The sequence below is a fragment of the Mobula birostris genome, chromosome 15 (genome assembly GCF_030028105.1).
Source record: "Mobula birostris isolate sMobBir1 chromosome 15, sMobBir1.hap1, whole genome shotgun sequence".
Taxonomy (NCBI): domain Eukaryota; kingdom Metazoa; phylum Chordata; class Chondrichthyes; order Myliobatiformes; family Myliobatidae; genus Mobula; species Mobula birostris.
The window spans coordinates 40,373,039-40,393,194 of record NC_092384.1 but is presented as its reverse complement, the minus strand read 5'-3'; the positions used below and the strand labels follow the sequence as shown (position 1 = coordinate 40,393,194).

Below are 20,156 nucleotides of genomic sequence, written 5' to 3'. Positions count from 1 at the left end.
AAGGGGAAAATAGTGTTAAATAAAAATGCCAAACTCAAGTTTTAGAAAGGTGCCAGGTTCCTTATACTATCTGTGACAAAATAGCCAGTGAGATCTTTGTGATTTTTATAAATGACCTGGATGAGGAAGTGGAGGGATGGGTTAGTAAATTTGCTGATGACACAAAGGTTGGGGGTGTTGTGGATAGTGTAGAGGGCTGTCAGAGGTTACAGCGGGACATCGATAGGATGCAGAACTGGGCTGAGAATGGCAGATGGAGTTCAACCCAGGTAAATGTGAGGTGGTTCATTTTGGTAGGTCAAATATGATGGCAGAATATAGTATTAATGGCAAGACTCTTGGCCGTGTGGAGGATCAGAGGGATCTTGGGGTCTGAGTCTACAGGACACTCAAAGCTGCTCGGCAGGTTGACTCTGTAGTTAAAAAGGTACACGGTGCATTGGCCTTCATCAATCGTGGGATTGAGCTTAAGAGCTGAGAGGTAATGTTGCAGCTATATAGAACCCTGGTCAGACCCCACTTGGAGTATTGTGCTCAATTCTGGTCGCCACACTACAGGAAGGACATGGAAACCATAGAAAGGGTGCAGAGGAGATTTACAAGGATGTTTCCTGGATTGAGGAGCATGCCTTATGAGAATAGGTTGAGTGAACTCAGCCTTTTCTCCTTGGAGCAACGGAGAATGAGGTGACCTGATAGAGGTGTACAAGATAATGAGAGGCATTGGATCGTGTGGATAGTCAGAGGCTTTTTCCCAGGGCCGAAATAGTTAGAATGAGAGGGCATAGTTTTAAGGTGCTTGGAAGTAGGTACAGAGGAGATGTCAGAGGTAAGTTGTTTTTAAAACTCAGAGTGGTGAGTGTGTGGAATGGGCTGCCGGCGGCAGTGGTGGAGGTGGAAACAACAGGGTCTTTTAAGAGACTGCTGGATGGATACATGCTTAGAAAAATAGAGGGCTATGGGTAAGCCTAGGTAGTTCTAAGGTAAGGACACGTTTGGCACAGCTCTGTGGGCCAAAGGGCCTGTATTGTGCTGTAGGTTTTTTGTGTTTCTAAATATCGCATGGAGACTGAAGGAATTCTTTCCAAGGTTGAGTGAAGTCCATGGGCAATGTCAGTGGTCCCAGTAGCCAAGAGTGAGTCTGAAGGACCTATGGTGATTTTCAGGTCACCATCAACCAGATTCTGTCTACCCTTGTAAAAGGAAATAGCTGAAAAGTTTACAAAAGTGGACACTCCTTTGGATGTATTCTCCCTAATGCAAATTGAAAGTCTGCCTATTACGGCAGAGACAATCCAAAAGGAAAGCAGATATGACTCCATGTTATCTCAAGTCTACATGGCCACTCAAAGTGTCTGGAATGTGAAACGACTCCCCCATTTTTAACAGCTCTGGGTAAAAATGTCCTTGACGGAGATTGTTCTATGTGGGGATTCAGAGTTGTTATACCATCCAAGTGGAGAGCTGAAGTGTTGGAGGAGTCTCATGCCAGTCATCTAGGTGTGGTCAAAATGAAAGCTTTGTCTGGTGCTCTAGGATAGATCAACAGATCGAGCAGCTTGCCAAGCACTGTTCGGGATGCCAACATGTCCAAAAGAAAGGTGTCCAGAGCTGTCAGAACCACTTCCTGCAGCCCCTGAGCGATTTCCTATTACCACCATGGAAGAGGCCCCAGAACCTGAGTTTGTTTCACAGCCACAAGTCACACCTGCTAAGAAAATGACATCCCCCCTGCCACTTCAGGAAAGATGTTATCCTACAAGAGTAAGAAATCCTGCATAGTGATTAAATCTCTAGGTTCGATTACGACAATTTAAAATTTACTCTTCTGTGAATGTGTATATGGTAGTTGTATTAATTATACAGTATATTGTATATGTACAGTACTGTGCAAAAGTTTATGAACCCTAGGTTTTTTTTAAATATACATTTTGTTTTAGAAGTTTATTTTTTGTCTTCTGCATAGTGAGTCAATAGAAGGGAGCAAATTTTAGATTTCCAAACATTCATTTTCCAAAAAATTAAACGTTAAGAGATTTTTTTCTTGTTTGTTAAAGAAAATAACATATTAAGTGACAGACCATTTTTCAAATAAAAACTTGATTACTTTGAAGGTATATAGCCCGGTACACGATTAAATAAAGATAACAAACATAATGAGTTGAATAATCTAAACTGATTAAATAAAACAAATGGGCAAAGGACAAACAAACTAAAAAGAGAGGGTTTGGTAGATGTGACAGTTTAAGTTTCAAATCATCAATTCTTACACCACGGCAAGAATGGGTATAGCAACAAGATACAAGGTGGTCACCCTGCATCTCCTAAGCAAAAATTTTGCAGCAGACAGGAATTTCAAGATATGCCATCCTAGCTTTTCTGAAGAGGCACAAAGAAACTGGCAAGGCTGAAGACCAGAAACGCAGTACATGTGTCCCCCGCTTTTCGAAAGTTCGCTTTACGAAACCTCTCTGTTACGAAAGACCTACATTAGTACCCTGTTTTCGCTTTCAGAAGGTGTTTTCACTGTTACGGAAAAAAGGCAGCGCGATAAAAAATCAGCGCGCGACAAAAGGCAGTGCGCGCCCCGAGCAGCCGCTCCCCCCAAATTCAGAACGGCATTGCTTTAACACGTGCCTGTGAGCAGCCGTTTGCAAGATGGTATGGTATTTGAAAAGCCTAACAGAGCTCGTAAGGGTGTTACACTTAGCGTAAAACTAGACATAATTAAGCATTTCGGTTGTGGTGAACAAAGTAAGGACAAAGTGAGCTTGGCTTGTGGAAGCTGACGAACATGATATTGAAGAGGTTTTGGCATCCCATGACCAAGAACTGACACATGAAGAGCTGATGCAATTGGAAGAGGAAAGGATAACAATCGAAACCGAATGAGTAATGATAAATTAAACTTTAATCTTGAAAGGGTACGTCGGTTTAGGGGGTATTTGCAAGATGGTTTGAGTCCTTACAAAGAACTGTGTGATAGAAAAATGCATGAGGCTCAGCAGTCAAGCAAGCCTTCCACATCAGCCACAGCAGACGACGAACCTTGACCTTCGACACTGAGGTGAACAGTCATAGGAGAACGCAAACAACAGGAATTCTGCAGATGCTGGGAATTCAAACAACACACATCAAAGTTGCTGGTGAACGCAGCAGGCCAGGCAGCATCTCTAGGAAGAGGTACAGTCGACGTTTCAGGCCGAGACCCTTCGTCAGGACTAGACGAAGGGTCTCGGCCTGAAACTTTGACTGTACCTCTTCCTAGAGATGCTGCCTGGCCTGCTGTGTTCACCAGCAACTTTGATGTGTGTTGCTAGTCATAGGAGAAGATGAGCTGCCTGCTGAAATGGAAACAGACGAAGAGATGACACCCCAGTGTCACACCACCCCAACCCCCCGGCCACGGACAGATACCGATTCGTGGAGAACGCAACGGCAGCCAGGAGGCACACAGCACATCTTTAAGAAAAAAGCCGAAATAAACATGCTAATTAATTAGGTGCCGCCGACACGTAATTGTCGGCCCAGATCAGAGACGACGCAATCGGAAATCAGCACTGATCTGGGCCGACAATTACATGCTAGGCGGCACCTAATTAATTAGCATGTTTGTTTTGGCTTTTTATCTAAAGATGTGCTGTGTGCCTCCCAGCTACCGCTGCACCTCTGCATGCTTCGCGGCAATGTATCGCTCGGCGGCCTGGAAGGTGGGGGCCACTGCACCACCCAACCTGCGACGACTCAGTCTAACACACCATCATCCGTGTGCTCGGCACTGTCTTCCCGATTCCGGTAAGTGATACTACACTGTACATACGTTATTTCTACTTGATATAGGCTGTGTATTTTTAGGTGTTATTTGGTATGATTTGGCAGCTTCATAGCTTAAATGTTACCGGAGAGCACTTGCGCTGTGTTTTTGCCAACAGTTCTTGCGTGAGATTTTCTGCCGACAGCGCTTGCATGAGATTTTCGCTACGGAGAACAGTTCAGTAATGATTGTGGAAAAGTATTTCTACTTTATATAGGCTGTGTATTTATCATATCATTCCTGCTTTTACTATATGTTACTGTTATTTTAGGTTTTATGTGTTATTTGGCATAATTTGGTAGGTTATTTTTGGGTCTGCGAACGCTCACAAATTTTTACCACATAAATAAATGCTAATTGTTTCTTCGCTTTATGACATTTCGGCTTACAAACTGTTTCATAGGAATGCTCTACCTTCGGATGGCGGGGGAAACCTGTAGTCGGTAATGGAAACTGAGCACAGCAAATGAGAGATGCACCAAACTGATGTCCATTTTAAATCAGAAGTTGTCCAGCACTGCAATCAGCTTTGAACTCTCAGAAACCACTAGAACCCAAATACACCAAATTAATTAGAGGCACATGGACTAAATGAAGGCTTATTGACTTCATTCTTTTACTCTGCCTCACAAGTGGAAAAAGTAGTTCCATGACCATTCAATACTACAACAGACTGAGTGCCAGATAGCCTCTCTACACATCAACTGCTCAAGATATTCAAATTTCTGCTTCTGTTTCCCATGATACTGAAACAAATACTGTTGCAAAAAAAGTTTGTGACCCTTTTGCAAATACCTGGTTTTCTGCAGTAATTAGCCATAAAAAGTGGTCTGATCTTCATCTAAGTCACAATAATAGACAAATACAATCTGTCTAAACTAATAACATACTGGCAATTATACTTTTCATGTCTTTATTGAACTCACTGTTAAATCATTCACAGTCCAGGCTGGAAATGTGAACACTTGTATTTAATAACTGGTATAACCTTCACCAGGCATTTCTTGTAGCTGCTGCTCAGACTTGCACACTGGCAAGGAGGAATTTTATATCATTCCTCCATACAAAACTGTTTCATTTCATCAATATTTCTGGGATACTTTGCATGAACAGCCCTCTTCAGGTCATGCCACAGCATCTCAATTAGGTTAATGTCTGGACTCTGACTTGGCCATTCCAAAACAAGGATTTCCTTCTGTTTGAACTATTCTATTGTTGATTTACTCTAGTGTGTCAGATCAGTGTCTTGCTGCATCATCCAACTTCTATTAAGCTTCAGGTGACAGACTGCTACCCAGACATTTGCCAGTAAAATGTCCTGATACAATTTTGAATTTGTTGTTTCATCAACAATTGCAAGTTGTCCAGGCCCTGAGGCAGTAAAGCAGTCCCAAACCATGATGCTCCTTCCACCATGTTTCACAGCTGGAATGAAGTTTTGTTGTTGGTATGCAGTGTCCCTTTTCCTCCAACCACAGTAGTGTGCATTTCTGCCAAAAAGTTCAAATTTTGTCTCATGTGTCCACAGAATATTGTCCCAGAAGTGTTGTGGAACATCCAGGTGGTCTTTTGCATTGTTGGATGTCAGTGGTTTCCTCCATGGTGTCCTTCCATGAACACCACTCTTGTTCAGTGTTTTTCTTATAGTGGATAGTGGACACACGAACAGAGACTTTAGCAAGTTCTAGAGATTGCTGCAGGTCTTTTGCTGTTACCCTTGGGTTCTTTCTCACCTCCTTCAGCATTGCATGTTGTGCTCTTGGTTTGATCTTTGCAGGACACCCACTCTTGGGGAAAGCGGCAACAGTACTGAATTTCCTCCATTTCTGGACAATTTCGCTTACCGTGGACTAATGAACACTCAGGTGTTTAAAAGCTTTTGTACCCTTTTCCAGCTTCATGCATCTCTACAATTTGTCTTCCCCTTAAAGTTGTTTTGATTGAGGCATGGTACACATAAACAGATCCTTCTTGAGAAGAGCAGCCTCTGTCAAAAACCTGGCTTTGTCTTTTTTTAAAATAGGGCACCTCTACAACTCATCCTTTTGATTGGAGCACCTGACTCCAAATTTTTGTAGAAGGCATTAGCCCAGAGGTTCACATACCTGTTTGAGCCTAGACTGTAATTATTTAAATGGTGTACTCAGTATTGATGAGAAGAAATACAATTGTTATTGTGTTATTTTTATTAGCTTAGGCAGATTGTGTTTGTCTATTATTGTGACTTTAATGAAGATGAGCCCACATTCTATGGGTAATTAATGCAGAAAACCATGCACTTGCAAAGGGTTCACAAACTTTTTCTTGCAACTGTAGCTCCGTATATCCCCAAAGCATCTCACTCCTCCCCTAATACTCTAAGACCTAAAAACCTCCTGATGTTCCTATACATGTAATACCGGTGGTATTACAATTTTCACACCTCCTCTCGGATTCTCATCTCTAAAATTACCTCCAAAAGCTTTCAAACCTAGCAAAAACTTCACCCAGTTTTCCCACTCTTTGTGAAAAGCAAAAAAGAGCAAGTATAACTAAACAAGAGAAAATTTGAAGATGCTGGAAATCCAAGCAACACACACAAAATGCTGAAGGAACTCAGCAGGCCAGGCAGCATCGATGGAAAGCCTACTGCTGATGCAGTTCTGCTGAAGGGTCTCGGCCCAAAACGTCGACAGTACTTTTTCCATAGACGCTGGCTGGCCTGCTGAGTTCCTTCAGCATTTTGTGTGTGTTGCTAATATAACTAAAACAATCTTACAGCTTCCAACCTTGTCACATTTTTATTAGAATATTTTGCTGATGTATTTCTGAAAGGTTTTGAAGTGAAATATTTTCTTTATTTCATTCCTGTCAAGGTTCAAAGCTGAAATGGAGAGGAGGTCCTCATCTCCTACTTCTAAAAACTTCATAGAACCCCAGAGACTGACATATTATTAAGTCAATTTCACATTGCATGCCAGTTTTCATTGAGGAGAAAGCTGCCCTCCTGATTGCCAAGGTCAATATTTATCACACAATCAACATCACTAAAACAGATTTTATCATTATTCCATTGCTGTTTTTTTGGAATCTTGCTCTTCACATTTTAGCTGAGATAATTCTCGCAAAAATAGTAAAGACCTTTTGAAGTATACATTATTGGAGGAACATGGAGGATAAAAAAGTGTAATAACAATACGTTCTTGCAATTGACCATCCAATTCCTCTTTATAGCACCATGGGTCTCAGTATCCTTCCTACACTTCCAACAAATCATAAAATATGATTTTAATTCCTTTGCAGCAATTATAGCCTATGCTACATCATTTCAGAGCACAATTAAGATCAATCCCATTTCTAGAGATAAAGTGGAGCAGAATTTTCTATCCCTAAAAGGCATGAGTGAAGAAGAGGATGGCAAGTTCATAGCCACCATAATCAAAAGCATTTAACAACTCAAGTCAAGTTTATCGTCATTTCAACCATAAGCTGCTGGTACAGTTCACAGTAAAAACGAAACAACGTTCCTCCAGGACCCTGGTGTTACATGTAACAACACAAAACTACACTAGACTATGTGAGACAGCACAAGGCTACACTAGACTATGTGAAACAAACATAAAAACTGCACTAGACTACAGACCTGCACAGGACTACATAAAGTGCACAAAACAGTGCAGGGCAGTACAATGCTTAATAAACAGGACAACAGGCACAGTAGAGGACAAATTACAATATAATCATAAATGATGTAGATATCAGTCTAGACTGAGCATTGAGGAGTCTGCTTTCCCATATACAATGCAGGGATTTGAACACACATCCCATTTTGTTATTCCAAGCTTTGGTATCACTGATCCAAGAACATAACTACTATATTCACACAAGTGTGCATTTTTGGAGCATATAACCAGAATGTGATCATCTTAATATATGCACCAGAAAGAGTTTCACTTATGTAAATTTAAGTTATAAGCATTTCAAGGTTCAAAGTAAATTTATTCTCGAAGTACATTTTACATCACCATACACTACGCTGAGATTCATTTTCTTGTGGGCATACTCAACAAATCCACAATAGAATAATAACCATAATAGAATCAATGAAAGACAACACAAAATTGGACATTCAACCAGTGTGCAAAAGACAACAAGCTCCAAATACAAAAAGAGAGAAATAATAATAATAAATAAATAATCAATAAATAGAGAACATGAGGTGAAGAGTCCTTGAAAATAAGTCCATAGGTTGTGGGAATATTTCAGTGAAGGAGAAAATGAAGTTGAGTGAAGTTATCCCCCTTGGTTCAAAAGCCTGATGGTTGCGGGATAATAACTATTCATGAACCTGTTGGTGTGAGTTCTGATGCTCCTGTACCTGCTTCCTGATGGCAGCAGCGAGAAGAACAAATACCCTAGGTGCTGGAAGTCCCTGATGATGGATGCTGCTTTTCTATGACAACGCTTCTGCGTAGATGTGCTTAATGGTGGAAAGTGCTTTACCTGTGATGACTGGGTCATAACCATTACTTTTTGTAGGATTTTCCATTCAAAGGCATTAATGTTTCCATACCAGGCTCTGATGCAGCCAGTCAACATACTATCCACCATAAATCTATAGAAGTTTGTCACAGTTTTAGATGTCCTGCCAAATCTTCGCAAACTTCTAAGGAAGTAGAGGTACTGCTGTTCTTTCTTCGCAATTGCACTTACAGGAGGGGACAATGGCACCTAGCTGCAACTCTTTTGCTTCCATCTTTGGAAACAGCTCCATTTCCATCTTTAATATCTCTATTTTTCCCTTTCAGGGTTGTTTTGAAGACTCTGACCTGGAGTTACATGCTCACTTTGGTTCTTTGCAGGAATGGGACCCACTCTCCGGGTTTCACGACTGGACGTTATAGGATATGCCAAGGATGCAGCCCAAGAGATTAGCTCTCCTTTGGAGTTCAGGGATCTTGTGAACCTGGAGACAGGCACACCAAAGGTCGGTGTCCTGGCAGGAAAACGCTGTGTCGTAGAAGACGGGAGGTCTCTGGCTGTGTGCCCAGAGACTCGAGATCTTTGGGCACAGAGCTCGGAAAAAGGAATGCAACGGACTTTTAACATCATAAATCAGTGAGTTGTTTGTTATGTCTCCCCTCTTGCTGTGAAACGGGGACATACCTTTCTCCTTTATTAGGGAGAGAGAGCAAGCCTGTAGTATGTCAAATACTGGATGAACCAGTAGTCTTTGGGGTACTGCAAGTCTGTGTCTTTGCTGTTGCTTTGCTGCACGCTTCAGTGATTGGTGGTGGGTGCCAATGCTTTTTTTTGCTGGTGGGCAGCTGCTTATGCGTGGGGGGGAGCTGGAGGGACTTTGAGGTTCTAACATTTAACTGTCCTTCATTCTCTGGGGGCACTCCTTTGTTTTTGTGGATGGTTGCGAAGAAAAAGAATTTCAGGATGTATATTGTATACATTTCTTTGACACTTGTTACGTAACCGGCAGCAATGAATATCAATCGAGTTAGGTTATATAAAAACAACCAAACATTTATTAAACACGGATAAACAGTAAAAAAAACCAAACGAAAACTTTAACCAGAAATTAACCGTTATGCAGCCGTTCAACAAATCGTCACTTGGCACTGGTTCTTAAAGCGTTAAATGCGAAAACAGTTCTTAAAGCGATAAAGTCAGGTATAGTTCTTAAAATGGTAAATTCGAGAGTCCAACAGATTTATAGTTCAAGCAACACACATCAAAGTTGCTGGTGAATGCAGCAGGCCAGGCAGCATCTGGAGGAAGAGGTGCAGTCGACGTTTCAGGCCGAGACCCTTCATCAGGACTAACTGAAGGAAGAGTGAGTAAGGGATTTGAAAGTTAGAGGGGGAGGGGGAGATCCAAAATGATAGGAGAAGACAGGAGGGGGAGGGATAGAGCCAAGAGCTGGACAGGTGATAGGCAAAAGGGGATACGAGAGGATCATGGGACAGGAGGTCCGGGAAGAAAGACAAGGAGGGGGAGGGGACCCAGAGGATGGGCAAGAGGTATATTCAGAGGGACAGAGGGAGAAAAAGGAGAGTGAGAGAAAGAATGTGTGCATAAAAATAAGTAACAGATGGGGTACGAGGGGGAGGTGGGGCATTAGCGGAAGTTAGAGAAGCCGATGTTCATGCCATCAGGTTGGAGGCTACCCAGACGGAATATAAGGTGTTGTTCCTCCAACCTGAGTGTGGCTTCATCTTTACAGTAGAGGAGGCCGTGGATAGACATGTCAGAATGGGAATGGGATGTGGAATTAAAATGTGTGGCCACTGGGAGATCCTGCTTTCTCTGGCGAACAGAGCGTAGATGTTCAGTAAAGCGGTCTCCCAGTCTGCGTCGGGTCTAGATTTATAGTTCAATTGGGAGAGACTTCTCTGGAGAAGGATTTCTTCATAGACGCGACTTTCCTGCTGGTTCTGTTCAAAGGATTCACGATGCAGTAAATAAACAGTTTAAAACAACTGACCTTAAATTCTTTTAGAGAGAGCAAACCTTTGCATGAACTTTTTGCTCTTCTGGCAAGCGTTATCTTCAATACAGGTCGCTACACCTTCAACTAAGACTCAATAAGGTCGATCCTTTGTTAAACTGCTGAACAATGCCGACTCCTCTCAATCCTTTGGTCCTGTACTTCGATAAAGTCTTCGCTCTCCCTTCTACTGGCTGGAATAGGGTAAATCAGCACATCTAGCCAAAAATTTCCAGTCCAATGATATTGTATCTTGCAATAGAACGCACAACCGTTTCAAAAATGAAACTGTGTCACAAAAACAAACACGCAACAGAAACTGAGACACAGCATGCTCTACCTGGGGTCTACCCTTATATACCTGTGGTGCACATGTCATCACGTGACCTCACATCGGCGGGAAAATTACATCAGGTGACCTCCAAAAGACCATTACATCATTCTCACAAAAAAAAAAATCACAGATATCCTTGAGGCATGTAACACATTAAATGTACCTTTGAAATATGATGGGCCCAGGACCGGTCCTCTGAAATTATAACACCAAAAAATTTAAAGCTGCTGACTCTCTCCACCTCTAAACCCCCGATAATGACTGGTTCATGGATCTCTGAAGTCAATAATCAGCTTCTTGGTCTCTCTGACATTGAGTAAGAGGTTGTTGTATGGCACCACACAGCCAAATTTTTAATCTCTTTCCTATATGCTGATTCGTCACCTTTCATCCAGTCTATGACAATGGTGTCATCAGCAAACTTGAATATGGCATTGGACCTATGCTTGGGCACAAAGTCTCAACTGTAAAGTGAATAGAGCAGGGGGCGAACCTGTGCTGATTGAGCTTGCGGAGGAGATGTGGTTGCCAATCTGAACTGACTGACATATGCAGATGAGGAAATCAGGGATCTAATTGCACAGGGACATAGAGGCCAAGGTCTTGAAGCTTGTTGATTAGTTTTGAGGGGATGACGCTATTGAATGCTGAGCTGCAGCCAATAAAGAGCATCTTTATAAAGATTATGTATCTTTGCTGTCCAGATATTCCTGGGTTAATTGAAGAGCCAATAAAATGGCATCTGCTGCAGGTCTTTTGCATCGGTGGGCAAAATGGAGCAGATCCAAGTCACTCCTCAGGCAGGAGTTGATATGTTTCATCACCAACCTCTTTAAACATTTCATCATTGTGATTAAGTGTTACTGAATGATAGTTATTAAAGCAGGTTACTACATTTTCTTACACACTGGTATAAGCCAAACCTGCCTGAAACAGGTGGGTACCTCAGATTATCAAAGCAAGAGGTTAAAGATCTCAGTGAACACTCCACTTAGTTGATCAGAATAGGTCTTTAGTACTTGGCCACGTACCAGTCTGGGCCAGAAGTTTTTTGCGGGTTCATCCTCCTGAAGGTTACTCGCACATCGGACTCAGAGACTGAAATCACAGGATCATTGGGGACTGTGGGAGTTTGTGATGTTTCCTCCATGTTTTGACAGTCAAAGCAAGCATAGAAGGCATTGGACTCATCACAAAGTGAAGCCCTGTTGTCACCGATGTCACTTGATTTTACTTTATAAGAGGTGATACTATTCAAGCCCTGCTACAACTGATGAGCATCTTTCGTTGATACAGGTTTAGTCTGGAATTGCCACTTCACATGAGAGGTGTCTTTTCAGAGATAGTACATGGATCTTGTATTTTACTTGGTCACCAGACCAGAATGCCACCGATCTGGCCCTCAACAGATTGCACATCTCATGGTTCATCCAGGGCTTTTGGATGGGGAAGACTCTGAATAATTTTGTTGGGGCACACTTGTCTGCAACAGTTTTTATAAAGTCCGTGACAACCAGGCTGTACTCATTCAGATCCACTGATGCTTTCTTGAATACCACCTAGTCCGCTGACTCAAAGCAATTCCATAGCTGCTCCTCTGCTTTCCCCGACCACCTCGTTGTTGTCTTAATCTCTAGAGCTTTAATCTTTAGCCTCTGCCTGTATGCTGGTAGCAGGACAACCAAGTGATCAAGTTTCCCAAAAGATGGTCCGGGCATGGAACGGCAGGCATTGCTTATCTTAGTATAACAGTGGTCTAGTGTGTTGGGACTGCTGGTGCTGTAGGTTATATTGTTGATGGTAATTAGGCAGGGATTTCTTCACACAAGCCTGGTTGAAGTCATAGAAACATAGAAAACCTACAACACAATACAGGCCCTTCGGCCCACAAAGTTGTGCCAAACATGTCCCTACCTTAGAAATTACTAGGCTTACCCATAGCCCTCTATTTTTCTAAGCTCCATGTACCTATCCAGAAGTCTCTTAAAAGATCCTATCGTATCCGCCTCCACCATCGTTGCTGGCAGCCCATTCCACGCACTCACCACTCTCTGCATAAAAAACTTACCCCTGACATCTCCTCTGTACCTACTCCCCAGCACCTTAAACCTGTGTCCTCTTGTAGCAACCATTTCAGCCCTGGGAAAAAGCCTCAGACTATCCACACGATCAATGCCTCTCATCATCTTACACACCTCCTCCATCGCTCCAAGGAGAAAAGGCCGCATTCGCTCAACCTATTCTCATAAGGCATGTTCCCCAATCCAGGCAGCATCCTTATAAATCTCCTCTGCACCCTTTCTATGGCTTCCACATCCTTCCTGTAGTGAGGCGACCAGAACTGAGCACAGTACTCCAAGTGGGTTCTGACCAGGATCCTATAGAGCTGCAACATTACCTCTTGGCTCTCAAACTCAATCCCACGATTGATGAAGGCCAATGCACCGCATGCCATCTTAACCACAGAGTCAACTTGCGTAGCAGCTTTGAGTGTCTTACGGACTCGGACCCCAAGATCCCTCTGATCCTCCATACCGTCAAGAGTCTTACCATTAAAACTATATTCTGCCATCATATTTGACCTACCAAAATGAACCACTTCACACTTATCTGGGTTGAACTCCATCTGCCACTTCTCAGCCCAGTTTTGCTGGCATCGGGTTCCATGGCCAGGAAATCCATAACACCAGGTCCAGGGGCTCCCCATTCTGCAAGTGGGACAAAGGGGCAGCCTGCCCCGGCAGTGTTTTCCGCCGTATGCAACGAATGCAGGACTTGCAGTACTCTTTGAGCTCCGTCCTCATTCGGGGCCAGTAAAACCGGTCCTTGAGCAATCCATAGGTCTTTTCCACCCCCAAATGTCCAGAGTCATCATGGACGGATTTCATCACAACCTTCCGATAATTCTCAGGCAGGACCAGCTACCAACATCGAGGTTGGTCCGGGGGTGACGTTACTCGGTATAACATCTGGTTCTTCAACCTCAACTGAAGCCATTCTCTCAGGAACAGAGACATTGAAATGTGTTTAGCCTTCTCCGCCCTTGTCACATCCCCCTCTTCCACGGTGTGCCAGACAGGGCCAATGCCCGGGTCATCTCGCTGAGCAGCGGCAACTTCCTCAGGGCTTAACTCCAAATACAATGAGATCATCCAAATACATTAGCACTTCGAGCAGGTTCATATCCCCCAACTGTCTTCTCCATGACCCTCTGGAAGGTGGCAGGGGCCCCCGATATGCCCGGGGGCATCCTTTCAAACTAGTAAAATCTCAGCGGGCATATGGAGGCCCTCTTCTTATCGGCCTCACTCATCAGGATCTGGTAATATCCACTCCTCAAATCCAACACGCTAAACTACTTTGCCCCACTTAGGCAGGCCAGCACGCCTTCGTCCCGGGGGACTGTGTACTGATCAGGGACCGTGCGCCTGTTCAGTATTCTATAGTCCACACACATACGAACCTTCCCATTCTTCTTCCGGGCCACTATGATAGGAGATGCATAAGGGGTTCGGGACTCCGTGATGATCCCAGCCTCCTCCAACTTACACAAGTGCTGCCACATGTCTTCCACATCTGCAGGAGCCGTTCGCCGTGATCTTTCTCTAAACGGAGTATCCTCAGTCACCTGTATGGTGTGGCGAGTGCTCCTGGAAAAACCTACATCAAATTCGTCAATGGAAAAAACATCCGTCACGTCAACATCTTCTCCACCAGCCTCCGCTTCCAACCTTCCGGCACAGGCGATGCCTCAAAGGTAAAAAGCTTCAGCAGTCAACTTAGGCCCTTTTCCCAACAGCTCTTCCCCAACTGGCCTCACGGGGGCGCTATATATCACCGTCACCGGTAACAAATGCACCAGAGGCATCCCTTGCTTAAAAGTGACCTCCCATTTTGTGGTGTTCCTGACGATCACCACCAGCCTGCGTGCCTGTACCACCGAGGGCTTCTGCAACTCGGGTCTCACCAGCACCCCAGCAGGGAATCTCATCTCCCCCTCGAGATCTTCTGGGGTGTCCACTAAAAGGGCTTCACCCTCAGGCACTCCCGGGAACCTAGGGATCCCCATCACTCTCGCTACTTCACCTAGCCGCACCACCCTGGGCTTCGACTGGGCATACCACAGTGCCTTGTTCACATGCTTCGTCCAACCCAGGGCGACCTCACGCTTCCTCCAAAGCAGCTCGGAACACTGGGTGCACTGACAGGGTCTCCAAAAAGTCTTCACCTGCCTTCTCCTTACAGGCTCCCAGGAGTCTCCGCACAATAGGGGTGTTGGTCCTCACCAGAATTGTCACACCCCCAGTCTCACCGGAGTCTGGGCAAACCAGCACCAGGGTCTCATGAGCCTCGGACACCCTCACCTCAGCTTCCAGGAACTCTAGTTTCACAGACAAATAGCCATCGTACGGGTAAACACCATCACTGATACCCCAAATTTCCACTGCACTAAAAGGCGTCAAGGGTAAATGCGCCAGATACTGATCGTACAATGACTGGTACAGTAATGTGACCCGAGACCCGGTGTCGAGTATGGCTTTTGCATCTATCTCCTCTATCCATATCGACACGCTGGATCGGGGTTCCGCCAATCCTTCTGGGATAGGGTCTTTTCCTCTCTAGGGCTCCCCGGCACATTGTTGGGAACGTATTTTCCCAGAGATGCCAGTCCGTTCCCTCAATGAGTCTCTTCTAAGTTTCCCAACCCCCCTTCCTGCTGGGACACCCATAGGCTCTCCCTCCGAGGGGCTCCCTGCTGTTCACATACTTGCCTGAAGTGCCCCTCTTCACCGCAGTTATAGCATACGCCTTGTCTCGTGAGACCCCGGCTTCCGCCTGGCCTCAGTACCGTCCTTCCCTTCAGTGAGGGGCCTTCTCCGCTAGTCCCCTCACACGGAGGGACTCCACCTGCCGTGACCCCTTTTGTTATCTCCTAAGAGAGCAGGCCTGATCATTTCACCACAAGGAGATACTGCCGAGGACTGCACCGTACTAACGGAGCCCTCTTCCACTTCCAATGCATCCTCCTCCTCCATTACCTCTCTGAGCAACTGAACAAGAGACGGGGGGGGGGGGGGGGAGGGAGAGATGCGATCTACGAGACTGCCGGGGGCTCGTAGCAATCGCATCATGTCTCTGCGCACCTCTGGCAACCTGGTTGATCCTTATCCAATCCACCTCATTCCCTTGAATGACCCCCCAGCACCTCAAGCAATTTAGCCTTTGCTCTAGCCGGAAAAGATACTCAAAGCTTTTCCCCTTTCTCCTGACGCAGATTCTGAATCCCCCCTAAAAGCTCCACCGTGCCCCCCGTTAGCAGAAAAGCCTCCTCTAAAGCTTCTAGACACTCCTTCCAAGAAGCCAAGGGCTGGTTAGCTTTCACACCTTTTACCACCTCAGCTGCCACCCCTCTCAAACTTTCGCTCAATCTTTGCTGCTATTCCTCCTCAGAACACGGCCACTCACCGAGCAGCTGAGAGATATGTTCTATCCAGGACTCGTAATCCTCTTCCGCCTCGGGGATGGGAGTCCTTCCTGAGAAAATTCTTAACTTCTGACGCGGACCTACCGCCCTGTTCACCAGGGAGTTAATGGCTGAGGCCAACTCAGAGTCTTCCCCCTTCCGTGAGGAATGAGAACTAATTACATTCTCCAAATCTGACCACTCCCTTCCTTCATCCTTCAAAAACGATTGGACCTGCTCTCTAAAATCTCCACCCCCAGCTTCGGGCAACTCCTCTGGTGGCCCTTCAGACCCTTCCTCTCTGCCCCATAGCCCCGCCTCACCGAGGTCACTGATGCACGGCGGCAGTCCAAACTCCTTGATGTCAGCACCAGTCTTTACCAGCACAAAGGCTGAATACCCCGTTTTACCAACCTTTCTGCTTACAAATTTCAACCTTACCGACAGCTCTGACCGTACTCAAATATCGAATTAACACATCTTCTGAGGTACGCATATCCACTCCACTTAATACGCAGGCATGATTAATCGGTACTTCCTTGATCTCACATCAAAGTTCAATCTTATCCGAGTCCATCTCTTCTAATTTAAATTGGGCAACCTACACCGTATCTGACAGAATTCAAACCGCGGACGAGCAACCCACAATGTACCCTCTGTAACCCCAACTGACTTCCCGTTGCCTAGGGTGAATAGCCGTCGACCCCGCCAAACAGTGCAAATGCTTTGGTGTGGATACGGTGTGAGGCACCCAAATATTAGCCCCGACACAAATATCAAACGTACAAAGTGCAAGTAAAGAAATATACTTTAAAGTAATTCTTGGTGATGGGTTGGTAGAAACAACTAAAAGAAAAGGCGCCACATAAGTGAACTTATCAGTCTTGTTCAAATATTTTAGTACATTGGAGCTCATGCCTCCGATTCCATCCACAACGTCCTTCCGAGACTTTGGCCACCATCTGAACCGCCGAGGCCCGGTTATCTGCCGCCCTGGAACCGCTGTCCGTTCCCCACACATCCATCCTCTCCGCTCGCCTCCCGAAAAAGCCCCCGAGCCCCAGCTCAGCATACACATACAAGATAGCATAACATAGCTTCCATTGGTTAGTTCCTCTTACCTATAACTATAACCCAAACATTTCAGCTACAGAGAACATTACCTCATAGTTAGCATTACAAAGAAGTCATTTCATTATAACACTTGAGAGAAGCTATTTTATAATAAAGAGTTAACAGTCCAGTTAATATTACTGAGAACCCTACATATACAAACTCTCATTTCCCTCCAATACAGCAATCTTGCTCTCACGTCTTCAATTTTGGTCTCTAGTGATTGCACATTTTCTAACCAGATACTGGATAGAGGTGGCCTCATCCCTCTGCTTTTTGGCCTGGCTTGGACTCTCTGCCTCGTTTCCATCAATGGTGATGAACTTTCATCCACTTAAAGCTGTCATACCCGCTTGCTTGAGAGTTAAGTTCACTGTCCTTCAGAAAACGTGAAATCTGTAGTTCATTAAGTTGATTCAAAAGTAGATTACATAAAAGGAAATTACATACTGCTAATTGTAGTGAGAGTAATTCAAAAGAGGTATATATAGAAGCACTTGTACTTAGCCTGTAGAATGTCACTGTGGTGCATTGGCGCCATTTTGCCTTGTTATTATTATTTTACCAACTCAACATGTCATTAAAAATTCAGTGTTAAAAAACTATACGTTTTATTTTCAACTAAGAAAGAAAACACTGAGGTAATCAAATTGTCACATCTCCTGGTGTAGCAAATTTGCTTCATGCAGTAACTGAGATTACGAGTTGATTGAACCTGCTAACAGTTCAATTAATTGTCAAATCATAAGAATTAATTGCCTTTTAAAGGGGGTATGTGAAAAAGGAATAGTCACTAGTTTGTGATTCTTAGAAGAGACATATTCTATTAAAAATGCATCCATTTATAATGAATCAGCAATACTGATATTAAGGCAATCAATCCCTCCCTTATTTCCAGCATTATGAGGCTCTAACCTCAGAAAGGTTTTTGAAAAGATGTCAGAGTACAGTCGGCCCTCCTTATCCGCAAGTTCCACATGCGCGAATTCAACCAACCAAGAATCGAGAAAACCTGGAAGTGCTCTTCCAGCACCTGTTGTTCAAACATGTACACTTTTTTTTGCTTGTCATTATTCCCTAAACAATGCAGTATAACAACTATTTTACATAGCATTTACACTGTATTAGGTATTATAAGTAATCTAGAGATGATTTAAAGTATACGGGAGGTTGTGCGTAGGTTGTCGTGGATCGGGATCAAAAAAAAACCAGAAGTTATCTTACTAAGTAAGTCGGAACAGGTACATCCGGTATTATTTAGCGTCACTTAGTCAAACGTTTATCTTAGTATATAGTATGTATTTTATCTTTCCATGCATATAAAGCACTTAAGAAACGTAAGTTTCAGTGCCGGGCTCGGGAACGGAAATTCCTGAGTTCGATCCAGTGACAGACCGCTCCAGAGATGTGAAGGATCAAAAACCCAAAACCCAATAATTAAACCACTGTGTTGCTTAAAAAATAATTGTAGCTTTAATCTGGGCAGGGCTTTTCTCACTTTATCCTTTAAAATTGTTCCGATCGTTGACTGACTGTAGCCTAACGCTTTTCCAATGACCGATGGCGTTTCACCTCTTTCCGATCGCTTTATTATTTCCACTTTATTTTAAATCGCGATCGTGATTATTTTCGTGAACAGAAACACTGCGGATTCAGAGCTCCACTGCCGGGTCCTAATGTCCACCGCACTGAGAAAGGTTAAATAAGGTCCGGGGTTCTGCTGGGTCCTAAGATCCAGATAGGTTGAAGATCCAGACAGCATTTAGACAGGTTGAATAAGGGACTTGAGCATCCGCGTTTTTTGGTATCTGCGAGGGGTCCTGGAACCAATCCCTCGTGGATAAGGAGGGCCGACTGTATAACTTGGTATTTAATTACATTACTAGGCACAGAACGTGATATGGTTCATCTGCTTATGCTCTCAAGGAAGGAAGGATTGGCGTTCAAAGAAGAATAAGAAAATGGGAGGCTGATTAAGCTATGTTGACAATAATTAATTCAGTACAATCCTACAGATATACAAATACTCCAAATAGAATTTTCCCATTGAATTCAAAATTAAGTTTTAATTCAATGTCCATTTACGAACTGACATTTAAACTTAATTTGTAATCCATTTCACTGCAAAGGCTTGATGATAATTTTAATAGTAAGGGTAAGTTAATTAAAACTGCATAATAATCTTCCCTAAAGGAGAACCACTTCTTTTTTGATTATCTCTTCATTTCAAAACATACTAATATAGTTGTGGGATGCATCCACATTATAATGTGAAAATTAAGATTCAATCTTCTGTTTTACGAATTGGGCCAAGGGCTAAAGAACAGAAGATGAGCTTGGAAAGGAAGGTCAAAATGGAGAGGCTTAGGGAAGATGATTCAGAGTAGAGCATCTTGGTAGCAGAAGGAAGAGTAAACAAAGATTAATCCAGGTCTCTGCAACAGGCAAAATTCTGAACAGAACAGATATCTAGGAGGGCTGTAAAGAATGTTAATTTAAGTGTGAAACCAATAAGCACAAGGATAATGAGTGACCAGAACTCAGGAATAAAGATGCAATCTGAGTGGCTTCAAGTTTATGGAGAGCAGAGTAAGAAATAACCTAGGAGTATGTGGAATAGTAAAATCTGAAAGATAACAAAAATGTGGACAATAATTTCAGAAGCAGAAAAATCCATTTGTATTTGCCTGCAGATTATGTCACAACGTAACAGAAATCTAATGCACCCAAGCAATAATCAATTTGTCATTAATTACATCAGGGATAACTTGCAATATCTATATCCTGAAACAACTTGTAGCTAATCTCCATATGGGAAGCAATGTAATTTTGGGTCATTGTCCAATCCTTCCAAGCAATGTTATGTAATCAGATAGTCAATGTTCTGAAATATTGAGGAAGAGAGCAATGCCAACAGCGAAATGCACTCTGTAGACAAGCTCACAATTGGTTC

The 20,156-nt window shown here is 43.7% G+C and overlaps 1 protein-coding gene across 2 annotated transcripts in view; it reads right to left on the bottom strand.

The window, feature by feature from the left end:
- itfg1 (integrin alpha FG-GAP repeat containing 1) overlaps positions 1 to 20,156 on the bottom strand; it is a 261,975-nt gene that overhangs the window by 207,976 nt on the left and 33,843 nt on the right. The gene's annotated exons all lie outside the window — the stretch shown is intronic.